General features: G+C 41.7%; 1 protein-coding gene across 3 annotated transcripts in view; it reads left to right on the forward strand.

The window, feature by feature from the left end:
* Positions 1-14,071, forward strand: part of LRRTM4 (leucine rich repeat transmembrane neuronal 4) — a 977,813-nt gene that overhangs the window by 327,479 nt on the left and 636,263 nt on the right. The window lies entirely within an intron of this gene.

The raw sequence follows: 14,071 nt of genomic DNA on the forward strand, positions 1-14,071 counted from the left end.
ACCAATGTAGCTACAGTATGTATGTATATATATATATATATATATATATATATATATATATATATATATATATATATATATATATATATATATATACCATACTTGGCCAATGTCCTGAAAGCTGGAAATCACTTAAATTAACACCGCTACTCCAATGATCTCCACTTGCTTCCAGGCCCAACACCTAGTGGTTGCCTTGCTACATTCTGAACAGTGGAGGTTGGCCACTCGGCAAGGATTACATTCAAGAAATGCTTTGCATTTTTTGAATGATGCAGAGCATTTTCCTACTTAGACAAGGTGGAGAGTGTGACGCCACCATCCCACCACTCTACCTTATCCAATCAAAGGATGCTTTGAATTCATTCAGACCATTCAAATCATTCTCTGAATGGTACCCATACTAAGTGGCCGACCTCCTGTATTCACAATACATCCAACCAGCTGTTCAGCACGGGATTCAGAAGCAAGTAGAGACCACTGGAGTAGCAGTGTTTACTTCAGTGATTTTTTAGCTACCAGGGGCATTGACCAGGTATGTTATATACATAATTGGTCCAAGCTGGACCAATGTTACTATTTATAAAATATGCATACCTGGAATTCTTCTTTAAAAATCATCTTATTTGTCACAATCTGATTCTATAAACATTTATGCAATCCAATTGGGAAGCTCTCCCTGTAATTTCCTGTCGTAGAGATGCAACAGGTAAGGGTAATTTCCTTCTTAGGGCCCTTTCACACAGGCATCTTTATCCTTCTGATCAGAAAGAGGATCTATGAATGGTTCCTCTGCTAAATGTATCTAAAACAGTACATTTACCACTTTTGCAAAATCTGTGTCTATTTAGTCCTTTCATGCAGGAGCCTAATGGGCCCATGTCAGGTCTGTGAGCAGGCCAATGTTTACTTCCTTTTACTTTTGATCCACTATGTTTAGGTCCAAAAAATTGAAAATGTACACAGACCATTTTTTTCCAGACCTAGGCAGACTCGGAGGTAATCGTATGTCAAGGGGTTCATTATGTTTAGGCTGAAAATTGGAAAAGGACACGCTTTTTTCAGACATAGGCAGACATAGGCAGACTCCGAGGTAATTGGATGCAAGTTCATTCATATCTGTCAGCTCTCAGGCCTCGTACACACGACCGAGGAACTCGTCGGAAAAGCTTGCTTTGCGTACACACGGTCAAGACAAAATCTCCTCGTTCTCAAATGCGGTGACGTACAACACATACAATGGCAGGGGAAGTTCAATTCCACTGGCACAACCCTTGGGGCTGCTTTTGCTAATTTTAATTTTACTGTGTGTTAAGTAAAAGTTTGGTAAGAGACGATTTGCACTTTTCAGTCTGTTACAGTATGAAAAATGTGTTATCTCCATTACAAACGCTACTTTTACCGAAGGTGCGCTCCCATCTAATACATTTTTTTCTGAGCATGCGGGGGTTTCTTAGCATACACACGATCGCGTTTCTCTTCGAAAACCAGCCCAACGAGGAACACGACGAGGAAATTGAGACTCCCGTCGAGGAAAAAGAGAACTTGTTTCCTCGATGAAAAACATACACACGACCGGTTTCCTCGGCAAAAAAGCTCTCCCACCAAGTTTATTGATGGATTCTATCGAGGAAAACGGTTGTGTGTATGAGGCCATAGACTAAAATGGAGCTTTTGTTTACATTTGCCTGAAACACTGATGGGTGGACCTGATGAGAGAGCCCATACAAAAGGCACCTAAGATGATTTCCCAAGATTTACCCTTAACTTTTGTTTTGGTAACCATTGCTTCCTGTGTTGGTGATAAAGGCCACCAAAGCAAATAAAGTGGATACAGTATATCTCTTTCAATACAGATTCCTGTTAATGTGGGCATTGTCTTTAAATGCAATTGCACATGTTACAACATGAATTACCAAAACTATGTAATATGCTGACTTACTATTCATTTATGTTGTATGCAATCAGGCAGGCCCTTGGTAGACCCAAAGAAGATTGTAGTGTCAGATTACCATGTGTGGATACTTTGTAGGAATTTTTGATGAGTAAGATAAAATTGAACATTTCAATTTAAACTGTTATGCCAAGAAATGTAGAATATATATTTTCTGGGGTACCTGGAGTAGCATAAATGCAACATCTCCTAAATTGTGACAGACCGTGGCATATGATTTGTAAATACTTTGAATAGTGAGCTCTCGATAGCGTGATAGATAATGTGCTTGTAAACTGTACTGATCCCCGGAGAGGGCTGTATCATAAAAGCTGAGATTAATGAGCTGTGTCGCCTCTGCCCGCAACATGAGCCCTATTTGTGTATGCAGAATCTTTTCTCTACTGTGTCCACATCCACAGACAATAAACCAAGGAAGCCATGAGCCATTGCTCTGGAACTTGTAAAATTGGCAACAAATATCATCCATCAGCTTCAGCATATTGCAACCTAATTTTATTTCTTTATCATAATCTTATACATGGATTTATCAAAATCTGCTCAGACTTATGTCTGATTGGATCATATTTTAGTTACTTTGATCATAAGTTTACCTCATCAAAGACTTTTTTGTTATCCTCGATAACGAGTAGATCTATTCCAAGAGTCAGGATTGCATGTAATCGAGAGAAAATGTGGCTGCTCCTGCTTGATTTGTTATTGTTACAATAGGAGGAAGGTGGACAGAAATATCTACCCATGGACACTCAACAAGTTGGGGCTTGTGTTGATGGAAGCAGTTTCCCAGATAGAAAACAATTGTGCTGCAAGTTTGAAAATTACTTGCTAAGCTATTGCTAGACTTACCAGGCTTCCCAAGTTTGTTGCACAATTGCAGCAAGCCAACATTGCATCACTCCAGATCAACTTTCTTTGCAAACATTCTGCAAGTCTGCTGTAAGTTCTGTTTCAGTTATGTTGTGAAATAGTCATCCCACCACAGGGGTCACTGTGGCTGCATGCTTGCAGAGCTTTTGCTGTAGACTCACCACTTCAACCTTGCTCTTTCTAGAAACTTGCCATGCAAATTTGCTACAAATTTGAAAAGTGTCAACTAGAACTTGTGCTTTACATGCTCTGCAAGTGTACAACTTGTCAGTGAAAATGCGCATCAAGTTAACAGACTTACAATTAAACACTGTTATAAATTTGTGACAAGTTATTCTTGCTATCTTGGTTGACATCAGTTGAAATCTAAAGTTTAGTCATTTTTATTTTAAATCAGTATCAAGGAAGGTACGTACAAGAATGAATGTTCCATGTGCTGGTGGCTGCTGTGTTCCTTGAAATCCTCTGCCCACAGATGCCCCAGCAGCTTTGATTCTCCAAGTGCTTTGGGGATTAATATGAATGGTTGCATCTGTCACAGGCAATCATCAAAAGTGACAACTATGCCCACCCTTTTTTCCCTCTCCTCCATTCATGTACTATCATTTCCCACAATGAAAGGAGCGCTATGAAAAGAAGACAGGTGGATGAATGAAAGGTCCAAAGCGCTTTTCATTGCGGCTTCTATGAACGGAGCAGGGGGGGCGAAAAGTGCAGGCATATTTATCACTTTTGATGATTGCCTGTGACAGGTGAAGTTGCTCATATCAACCCTTGAAACTCCAGAGAATCAAATCTGTGGAGGTATTGGGGTAGTGGGCAGAGAACTGAAGATTTCAAGGAACACAGCAGACACCAGCACATGGGACACTCTTCAGTCATGTAGGTTTCTGACATAATAATAAGTTTACTGACAGGGGCATTTAACATATTTTAGATTGGTCTTGCATTTACATTGACTTGCATGAAAATGCAAAACCTTTCTGATATGAAAAAAAGTGACACATGTTATTACATGGCGTTCATGGCGTTGCAGGCCTTTCCCTCGCTGGATCTGGTAGTGATATCAAGTCAGCCAAGTTGCTCCTCTACTTTAATTGTGTTGCTGCCCCTTTTTCCAACTCCATTAAAGGAACACTAAAGGCAGAATTATTTTTTTTTTTTAAAAAAGAGTGTCCCCGAATCCTGTCTTCTGGGGTCCCTCAACGGCTGTCTCGGCTCCTCCTCGCAAAAGCTTTCCACCTTCATGCGAGCGAGCTTGCATGGAGGAAAGCTTTTGCGAGCACGCTCCCATGATACAGCAGCGGGCATAGCCACCGATTGTATTACTCAGCCCCGCCCCCCGGCACGCCGCGTCATCCGCTGTGATTGACAGCAGCGCCAGCCAATGGCTGCGCTGCTATCAATCCATCCAGCCTAGCCAATCAACGGCCAGGCTGGGAACCAAAGAGGATCACGTGGACGCGCGCGGGACTTTCGAGGGGTCAGGTAAGTAAAACGAGGGTTCGGGGGGGGGGGCAGTACCGTCAAATGTTTTTTCACCTTAATGCATAGGATGCATTAAGGTGAAAAAACATTCACCTTTGCAACTCCTTTAAATACAACATACAATTCAGGACCAGGGGCCACTGGTTGGCCAAAGCACAGGTTTGCTTTAAAGCCCAACTCCTACCAAAATGTTTTAGTTTGTTATGGATAGAGCAGAGAAGGGTTTGGGTCTCTGATAGGAAACAGTAGATGGAGGCGGTAGGTATATAAAGACCACTTACATATTATTTAGCATAATTTTAACGAAATCTGGGGGCTCCAAAAACAAGAGTAGGTTATATTTTATCCGGAATGTTTTTTTTTAGGTTGTTCACAATAGCAGCACTGTTCAGAGAGCATTTAACAGGCAGTGAGGAGGTGTTGTATCACCTCCTCATTGCCAGCTTTAATCCCTTGAAGTTGCACTAGTGTGCCAAAGCCGCATGCATCGCACGTGATTTTGGGATACTTACACTGTGGCCCCATTTACTTGGGTTGTGTGTGGCGGGCTCTACACCAGTCAAAAGCAACAAGGGGTGTAATTCCTGTCACGACTGTGAAGCAAAGCATTGCAAAGCTCCCTGTGTACACACCTGGCCACTACTACTGAAGCTAAAGGGGTTAGCGTTTGGGGTGCGGTAAAAGCATTGCTCAATTGCAGGGTGAATGAGCTCCGTCTGTGTATTTTTTTAATTTTTTTTAGAGCATGTTGCTTATAAGGAAAAATGCAACCACACAAATGTTTGTAGCAGGGAGCGAATATCGCCATCTGCTCCCTGTTATACGCCTCATGTCTGCTGCACACTGCTTGCCAGAGTTCTTTCTTGTTTAACTTAACTCCATTAAGGGAGAGGCTGTCATGTGACTTTGATAGGTCATTTCACAATTATTATTTTTTAACAGCTCGCTGGTTTATTATTATTGCCAGCTGCAGACCGCCAATTGGTGTGCTTTAATAAATATGCAGATTTTTTTTTTTTAAGCAGGCCTATACTATTTCCTTTGAAACAGACCCTTTTTAAGTGTTTTTCTGCATAAGAAATAGCCCAACAATGTAATAACTTTATAAGCCCCCTCTTGTCATAGATTTCTTTAAATTTACTTTTTTGATTTTGCGGTCTGAGGCAAAGGACACACCAATCTCTGTACTATCTACAATAAATTTAGGAAGCCTTATATCTTCAGCATTCAGACCCAACCAGCTACAGATTACAGTGTTTAGCACTGATAAAATAAGATAAAGAAGGAAAGGAACGTATGCTGTGATTGCATAGTTTAATCAATGAGTCTCTGCACTGTCCTTGCATCGCCTCGAAAAGGCCACACCATAAATACACAGCTCAGTACAGTACTAATGGCTCCCTGATTTATCAGTCTTTAATTAAGCGCTTTTAAGGTTGATGTAAATTTCTTTTTTAATTTAGGGCAAAAAATGCTTTTATGATCACATCAGATAATTTTATGATAGATCTACATAATTCTATTTCAAGCAGAGGAGTACTTTTAGAGGACCCAGTAAACAGCTTTTTCATATATATGCATCTGCTGCTGATGACCACACTAAACCTGCATATTTGGTGAAATGCCTCAGAAATGTATTCATTATGATCCACAGACTATTATTATCTTTCACGCCCATCTATATATATATATGTATATATATATTAGACATGCAAGTCCATTTATATCAAGGGTTTAAAGTGTTATCTATTTGTGGAACTACGTAAATGAAGAAAAGCTGTGCTGATATTTATGTTCTATTTTTTCATTTATTTACTGTACAGTATATAGCACTGACAGTTTACGCAGCACTTTTACATATTGTACATTCACATCAGTCCCTTCCCTTAAAGCGGTAGTTCCCCCTCCAAAAAATTTTTACCCGTAGATTGATGCTCATTTTGTCTAGGGGAATCGGCTAGTTGTTTTAAAATCAACGCTGTACTTACCGTGGTAGAGAGCGATCTTCTCCGCTGCTTCCGGGTATGGTGTTCGGGTATGGGCTTTCCTTCTTGATTGACAGTCTTCCGACAGGCTTCCGACGGTCGCATCCATCGCGTCACGAGTAGCCGAAAGAAGCCGAACGTCGGTGCGGCTCTATATGGCACCTGCGCACTGACGTTCGGCTTCTTTCGGAAAATCGTGACGCGATAGATGCGACCATCGGAAGCCTGTCGGAAGACTGTCAATCAAGAAGGAACGCCCATACCCGAACACCATACCCGGAGCGGCGGAGAAGATCGCTCTCTACAACGGTAAGTACAGCGTCGATTTTAAAACAACTAGCCGATTCCCCTAGACAAAATGAGCATCAATCTAAGGGTAACATTTTTTTGGAGGGGGAACTACCGCTTTAAGGAGCTCGCAATCTAAGGACCCTTCTCTTCACTAGCATGCATACACATACTTTATACTAATTTATACAGGATTCAATTGCAGGATCCGGGAACCTACCAACATGCCTTCGGTGTGTGGGAGAAAACACAACTATCCCAAGGAAGCCTATGCAACCGTAGTGAGAGCATGCAAACTCCATACAGATAGTGACCTAGTTGGGATTTGAGCAGGATCCTAGTGCTGCAAAGCAGGAATGCTAACCACTAAGCCAATGAGTTGTCATGGCGGACCTCATAAACAAGCAGACACATTAAGGAAATGGAGCAGCCTGAAGTGTTAAGTGTGCCTTACAATTTTTATACTAAGCTCCCCAAATACTGCAGAGTCTTCTACAAGAAAACTAAAACCCACAGGGCATGTTTCCCTCTCTGCACACCTTGCTACCTTAAAGGGGTTGTAAAGGTTTGTTTTTTTATTTTCTAAATAGGTTCCTTTAAGCTAGTGCATTGTTGGATCACTTACCTTTTCCTTTGATTTCCTCCTCAGTAAACTTTCCACCATCATCTGAGCAGTGTTTAGTCAGCCAGAACAGCTTACTGACCAGCTTATTGAGGAGGAACAGGAAGTGAGATATTCAGACAAAGAAAGTAAAGAAAAAAACATTTAGAAGGGAAATCGAAGGAAAGGATAAGTGAACCAACAATGCACTAGCTTAAAGGAACCTATTTAGAAAATAAAAAAACAAACCTTTAATTTTTACTAATTTTCAATACACATTCCTTAATTATTAGATGGAATCTGTACACTATTGTGGCAATCACCATCTATACTACTTTCTATCCAGTGTTGGGTTGTAGGTGGGCTTCATTGGTGCACTGCTCAGATGTGCAAAGGTAGTGAAATGTGAGAGCCAATCAATCAATATTGTGTGGTGACACTCATGCCCAGGGATGTGTCCATTACAAAAAAGGGTTATTTGAAGATTGGCATCATTCAAGGGCAGTAAGCAGGACACAGATCACTTCTAGAGTGTGCAGAAGGTAAGTAGTGCATTTATTAAAAAATAATACAAGAGAGAAAACAAGATAACAGTTTTTTGTTTGTTTTCTCTTTAGCTGGATTTGTGTTTTAAAATGCTCTTCATGGAGACCAAAGGTTTACTATGCCTTGATTTAGCTAGAAGGAAGATGAAGTAATCCTTGGGATTGTAGAATGAAGTCATCATGCTGTGCCTATGACCTCATTGCTGCTAACATAGAGGGCCACAAGTTCGTCTATGTCAGAGATATGCAATTAGCAGACCTCCAGCAGTTGCAGAACTACAAGTCCCATGAGGCATAGCAAGACTCTGACAGCCACAATCATGACACCCAGAGGCAGAGGCATGATGGGATTTGTAGTTTTGCAACAGCTGGAGGTTCGATAATTGCATATCCCTGGTCTATGTTAAGCCTAACAAAATAATATACAAAAATTCCTGACGCTGGATAGTAGGTTTTGAGTCTTCTGTTCCAATTACAACCTCCCAGTCCTGATAGTGGCTACAATTCTGTACTTACACCAGTGAAGGAGGTGATGGATAATGTGTATTTCCCATTTTTATGGCGCCAACGTATATGTTTATATAAATGATTTCATGCCAGTCTCTGTTCAGGAAGGGAAATTATAATCTAACACCAGGGCTACGTTGGATGCAAGCCAGGTCACTCGCCAGTATCTTTATGAATTATTACAAAATTCAAACTCCATACAGATGGTAACCCTGATGGAATCTGAAACCAGAACCCAGAGCTAACCAAGAAGAGTGCCAACTCATCAACTATCTTGTAAGGAAACTATTTTGAGTGCTTTTAGCACATTGCTAGATGAACATAGACACATCTATCACCATGAGTGGGCCATTGAACAAGATGACTGTGGTCAATAAGACACGTCTCTCAAATCTGTCCAGGAGTTTGTTATCACAGTCATGAATTATTTACATCACGGACATTTTGCTGCATCTGTTCTCATCTCCAGTCACCTAGCCAAAAGGGAACACTAATGAAAAATATATATGGCTGCCCTGATTTTTAAAAAGCACTGACGCTTGTCTTTTCACTAAGTTTATATTCTTTTAAAAATGGTCACAGCACAGCGGAGAGTTGTGAAACATGAGGGAGCTGCAGAGCCCCTCGCTGCTTGAAGCCTCTTGGCTTCTATACTGTTTCTGTGAAATAATCCAGTAGGAAATGAAGCGCTCATTGAGAACGCTGAAGAACAGCACACAAAGCTCAGCATTCACTTAGAAATATAAAAACTGTTTTTCTTCATGTAAAACTCAATAAATATATTGAACAAGACATATAAAAACAGGTACTGAACACTTTCTGCTTCTCATTTCTGAATGAGCTGTTATGGTTTAGACCTGCAACAACAACAAAGTTGACTCTATCAATTAATAATTAGCCACTAAATACAGTACAATTGTATACCAAATATTATTCACACAAGGATGTGTATACACAGACCAAAAAAAAAAAAAAAAAATCGATTCAGTTCTAAGCCCATTAATACTTCTGTCTCTAAATATAACAACCCATGATTCCTGTACACTATGTGCAATACAAATAAATAACCAAAGCCTTTCTAAATAAAGACAACATTAACCACTTCATTACTGGGCACTTAAACCCCCTTCGTGCCCAGACCAATTTTCAGCTTTCAGCGCTGACGCATTTTGAATGACAATTGCGTGGTCATACAACACTGTACCCAAATTATATTTTTATCATTTTTTTCCCCGGTATTTGATCATCTCTTCAATTTTTTTTTTGCGCTATAAACATAAAAAGACAGAAAATTTTGAAAATAAAAACACAATGGCCCAGATTCAAGAAGCTATTGCGCCCGCGCAACCATAGGTTGCGTGGCGCAATAGCTGTTTTGCTCCCGCGTAGCGAATGCCCCTGATTCAGGAACATCGCTACGCGGACTGCAGCCTAGGATATGACAGGCATAAGCCTCCTTATGCCTTCATATCTCAGGCTGCATTCTTGCGTTGTCCGCTAGGGGGCGCGGCCATTGTGATCGGCGTATAGTATGCAAATTGCATACTACCACCGATTCACAAAAGTTGCGCGGGCCCTGCGCACGCAAGGTACAGAGTTTCCGTATGGCGACTTTAGCGCAAGGTTGCTCCTGCTATAGCAGGGGCAGCCAATGCTAAAGTATAGCCGCCCTTCCCGCTCGTGAAATTTAAATTTCACGTCGTTTACGTAAGTGATTCGTGAATGGCGCTGGACGCCATTCACGTTCACTTAGAAGCAAATGACGTCCTTGCGACGTCATTTGCCGCAATGCACGTCAGGAAAGTTTCCCGACGGAGCATGCGCTGTTCGCTCGGCGCGGGAGCGCGCCTAATTTAAATGATTCCCGCCCCCGGCGGGATCATTTACATTAGGCGCCCTTACGCCGGGCTATTTAGCATAGCGCCTGCTACTGCTCCGTGAATCGCGGGCATATCAAAATATTTGCAGCAAAAATCGTTGCCCTTTGCCCACGCAAATATTGTGCGGATCTACCTGAATCTGGCCCAATATTTTTTTCTTTTTGTTATAATAATATCCCAATTGAAAAAAAAAAAATTTCCCTCGGTTTAGGCCAATACGTATTCTTCTACATATTTTTGTTAAAATAAAAATGCAATAAGCGTATATTGATTGGTTTGCGCAAAAGTTATAGCGCCTACAAAATAGGGGATAGATTTATGATTTTTTTTCTTTTTACTAGTAATGGCGGCGATCTGCGATTTTTTTGTCAGACCTGCCATATTGCGGTGGACGTATCGGACACTTTTGACACAATTTTGGGACCATTCACATTTATACAGCGATCAGTGCGATAAAAATGCATTAATTGCTGTATAAATGTGACTGGCAGTGAAGGGGTTAACACTAGGGGGTGAGGAAGGGGTTAAATGTGTATCCTGGGTGTGTTCTAACTGTGTGGGGGGAGGGGACTGACTGGGGGAGGTGACCGATGCTGTGTCCCTTTGTACAAGGGACACAGATCGGTCTCCTCTCTCCCTGACAGGACGTGGAGCTCTGTGTTTACACACAGAGCTCCATGTCCCTGCTGTCACCGCCGAACGCGGGTACCTGGCGGACATCGCGGCCGCCAGGCACATGCATCGGCTTCCCAGCGATGCGCCGGGCACGTTGTGTCCCCGTTGCACGCGCCCCCAGTGGCGTGCACGGGGAATGACAACAACAGGACGTCCAAAGACGTCCACTCGGCACTTGAGAGCCGCGCTGTGGACGTCTATAGCGCGGATCCCAAGTGGTTAAAATAAAGTTCTAAAGCCCTGTGCACACAATCAGTTTGTCCGATGAAAACGGACCAATTTCATCGGACAAACTGATCGTGTGTGGGGGCCCCATCAGTTTGTTTTCCATCGGTGAAAAAAAGAAAAAAAATGTTTTAAAATTTTCCTATGGATAAAAAACTGATAGAAAAAAAACGATTGTCTGTGTGGAACTCCATCGGAGAAAAATCCATGCATGCTCAGAATCAAGTCAACGCATGCTCGGAAGCATTGAACTTCATTTTTCTCAGCACATCGTAGTGTTTTACGTCACCGCGTTGGACACGGTCGGATTTTTGACTGATGGTGTGTAGGCAAGACTGATGAAAGTCAGCTTCATCGGATATCCGACGAAAAAAATCCATCGGATTAGATTCCATCAGATATCCGATCGTGTGTACAGGGCATAAGATTACATACACCAACTGAAGTGATTAGGTAATACACTGAGATAATAAAAATCCTCCTACACAAGTTTTACCTGTTTATCTGCAGCACTTTCTCCTCTACAGCCATTCAAATTACAGAATTTACACAGCAATTCTCAGCTCCAGAGGGCATAATCTGACCCCACACACTACACAGCACAGAACAGGAAGCTGAGTGTAATCTGGGACCTCATAGTCTCATAGTGAAATATGCACAGCTGAGGATAGCAAAGGAAGCAGACAGCAGAGAGAAATAACACTAGGTGCTTTGGATGGAGGCAAGTACACAATATAGAAGGACATGCTGTGTTCCTTTTTTGTTTTAGAGGTTTACAACAACCTTAATGAATCAATCTATACTCTCCCACATTCCCAATTCCAAATCAAAGAACAGGAGATTGACTTTTAACATTTTAAAGGTGTTTCTAGATACAGAAAATAGTAAAAAGTGCTGGTAGCCAAACACAATCTACCTCATTATTTTGCCATGATTGGAATTTTTTTCTTAAAAAAAAGGTAAATCTAATATATGACCAAAAGAGCATAGAATCTGCTAATCTGAATGTCCTTTTTATAGCAAGTTTAAGCGGCCAACCCCCCCAACGACTTCAGCGCGACTTGGAGCGACTTACAACGCAACTTTAAGTTGCCTCCAGGGCAGGCGACTTCACCAGTGGCCAATCAAACAATAATCATTTCTGTGGGAGGGAGGGAGGGAGGGGTTTGCTTGAGAAAACTATTTTCTCTTCCTGTAAAGTTGCTTCAGTTAAGACAGTGATCCGACTTTGAAGGCCACTTCCATTGAGATCAATGGGTACAAGTTGCCTAGAAGTCGCCTTGAAGTAGTGCAGGAAATGTTTCTGAAGTCGGAGCAACGTCAGTAGTGTACATTAAGACGGCTCCCATTCACTTCAATAGAATTTCTCATGTCATGCGACACAAGTCGGATCTCAAGTCGCTGTAGTGTGAACCGACACTTAAGGAGTGAAAACAAACTCATTGTCCTGAGGAAACAAGTTTTCCGGTCTTCTTTCCTACCCTGAAACGTGATTGGGCCATCAGCATCACATCACATACAATGCAGGATCACCATTGGTTGCTAGTCCTGCATATTATGTGATGACACTAACAAGATAGGCAACACGATGGACAGAGAGGATCGGCTTTAGGGTACCATTCATCACAATTGGGGGCCATTTCTTTGGGAAGCTGACAATGAATTACAATAGGTATTCTTCACTATTATACCCCATCCCCTTTCCTCAACAAGGTAAAAACATTGGGCCAGATCCTCAAAAGGGATACGCCGGCGTATCTACTGATACGCCGTCGTATCCCTGTTTCTATCTTTGGAACTGATCCACAGAATCAGTTTCCAAGAGATAGACCGAAGATTCGACATGTGTAAGGGACTTACACTGCCGGATCTTACGATGCAGTACCGCATCCGCCGCCGGGGGCATTTCGAGTCGAAATGCCGCTTCATGTATGCAAATTAGCACTTACGGAGATCCACGAAGCTTCTCTGCTTCATTTTTTCTCCGTAAGTATTAGTTTGCCTGCGTAACTTTAGGGCTGCTTTTACAAAGTGTAAACTGTTTACACCTTGTAAAAGTAGACCCTTCTTACCCGCGACGCTGTTATTTTTTTTTTATATATTTTTTTTCCCCGCCGTATCTTTTTTTTTCCCGACACAACTTTTTTTACCCGGCGCAATTCACAAAACTCGGCGTAACGTAAAACCGCGCTATGCCAGTCGGGAAAATGACGTCATGAGCATGCGCAGTACGTCCGGCGCGGGAGCGCGCCTAATTTAAATGGGACTCGCCCCCATTTGAATAGGAACGCCTTGCGCCGGCGGAATTTAAGTTACACACCCGAAAATTTCTAGGTAAGTGCTTTGTGGATCGGGCACTTAGGTAGAAATTTTCCGGCAGTGTAACTTAAATGGGAAAAGATAAGTTACGGCGGCTGGCTGTGGATCTGGCCCATTATATCCTAAATATATTGGGGGGATGGACACATTTAATTTTTTGTTTTTGGATGGGGGGGTGGATTTAGATATCCTATAATGACATACAAAAACATCGTTTGAGAGGTAATTTTAGTAGCTTTAAGCATACTTTAATGTTGCCATAAGCAACTTGTCAAATCAGGGTCACTATTAATTACCAATATTGTAACTGGCAAGGCATTAAATGTTAGATATCTGGTTCCCTATTACCTCTAATGCCGCGTACACATGGTCGTTTTTTGGCATAAAATAAAATTACTTTTTTAAAAGGTCATTTAAAATGATCACATCATTTTCCGTCTTCTGAAAAACGACAAAAAAAAATTCGAACATGCTTCAATTTGTTATGTCGTTTTTGAAAATGTCGTTTTTTGTGTTGTAAAAAAATGATCGTGTGTGGGCTAAAACAACGTTTTAAACCCGCGCATGCTAAGAAGCAAGTTATGAGACGGGAGCGCTCGTTCTGGTAAAACTACCATTCATAATGGAGTAAGCACCTTCATCACGCTGTAACAGACAGTAAAGCGCAAATCGTCTTTTACTAACACGGAATCAGCTAAAGCAGCCCAAAGGCGAATGGAACTTCCCCTTTATAGTGC

Source organism: Rana temporaria, chromosome 3, assembly GCF_905171775.1.
Source record: "Rana temporaria chromosome 3, aRanTem1.1, whole genome shotgun sequence".
NCBI classification, from domain to species: domain Eukaryota; kingdom Metazoa; phylum Chordata; class Amphibia; order Anura; family Ranidae; genus Rana; species Rana temporaria.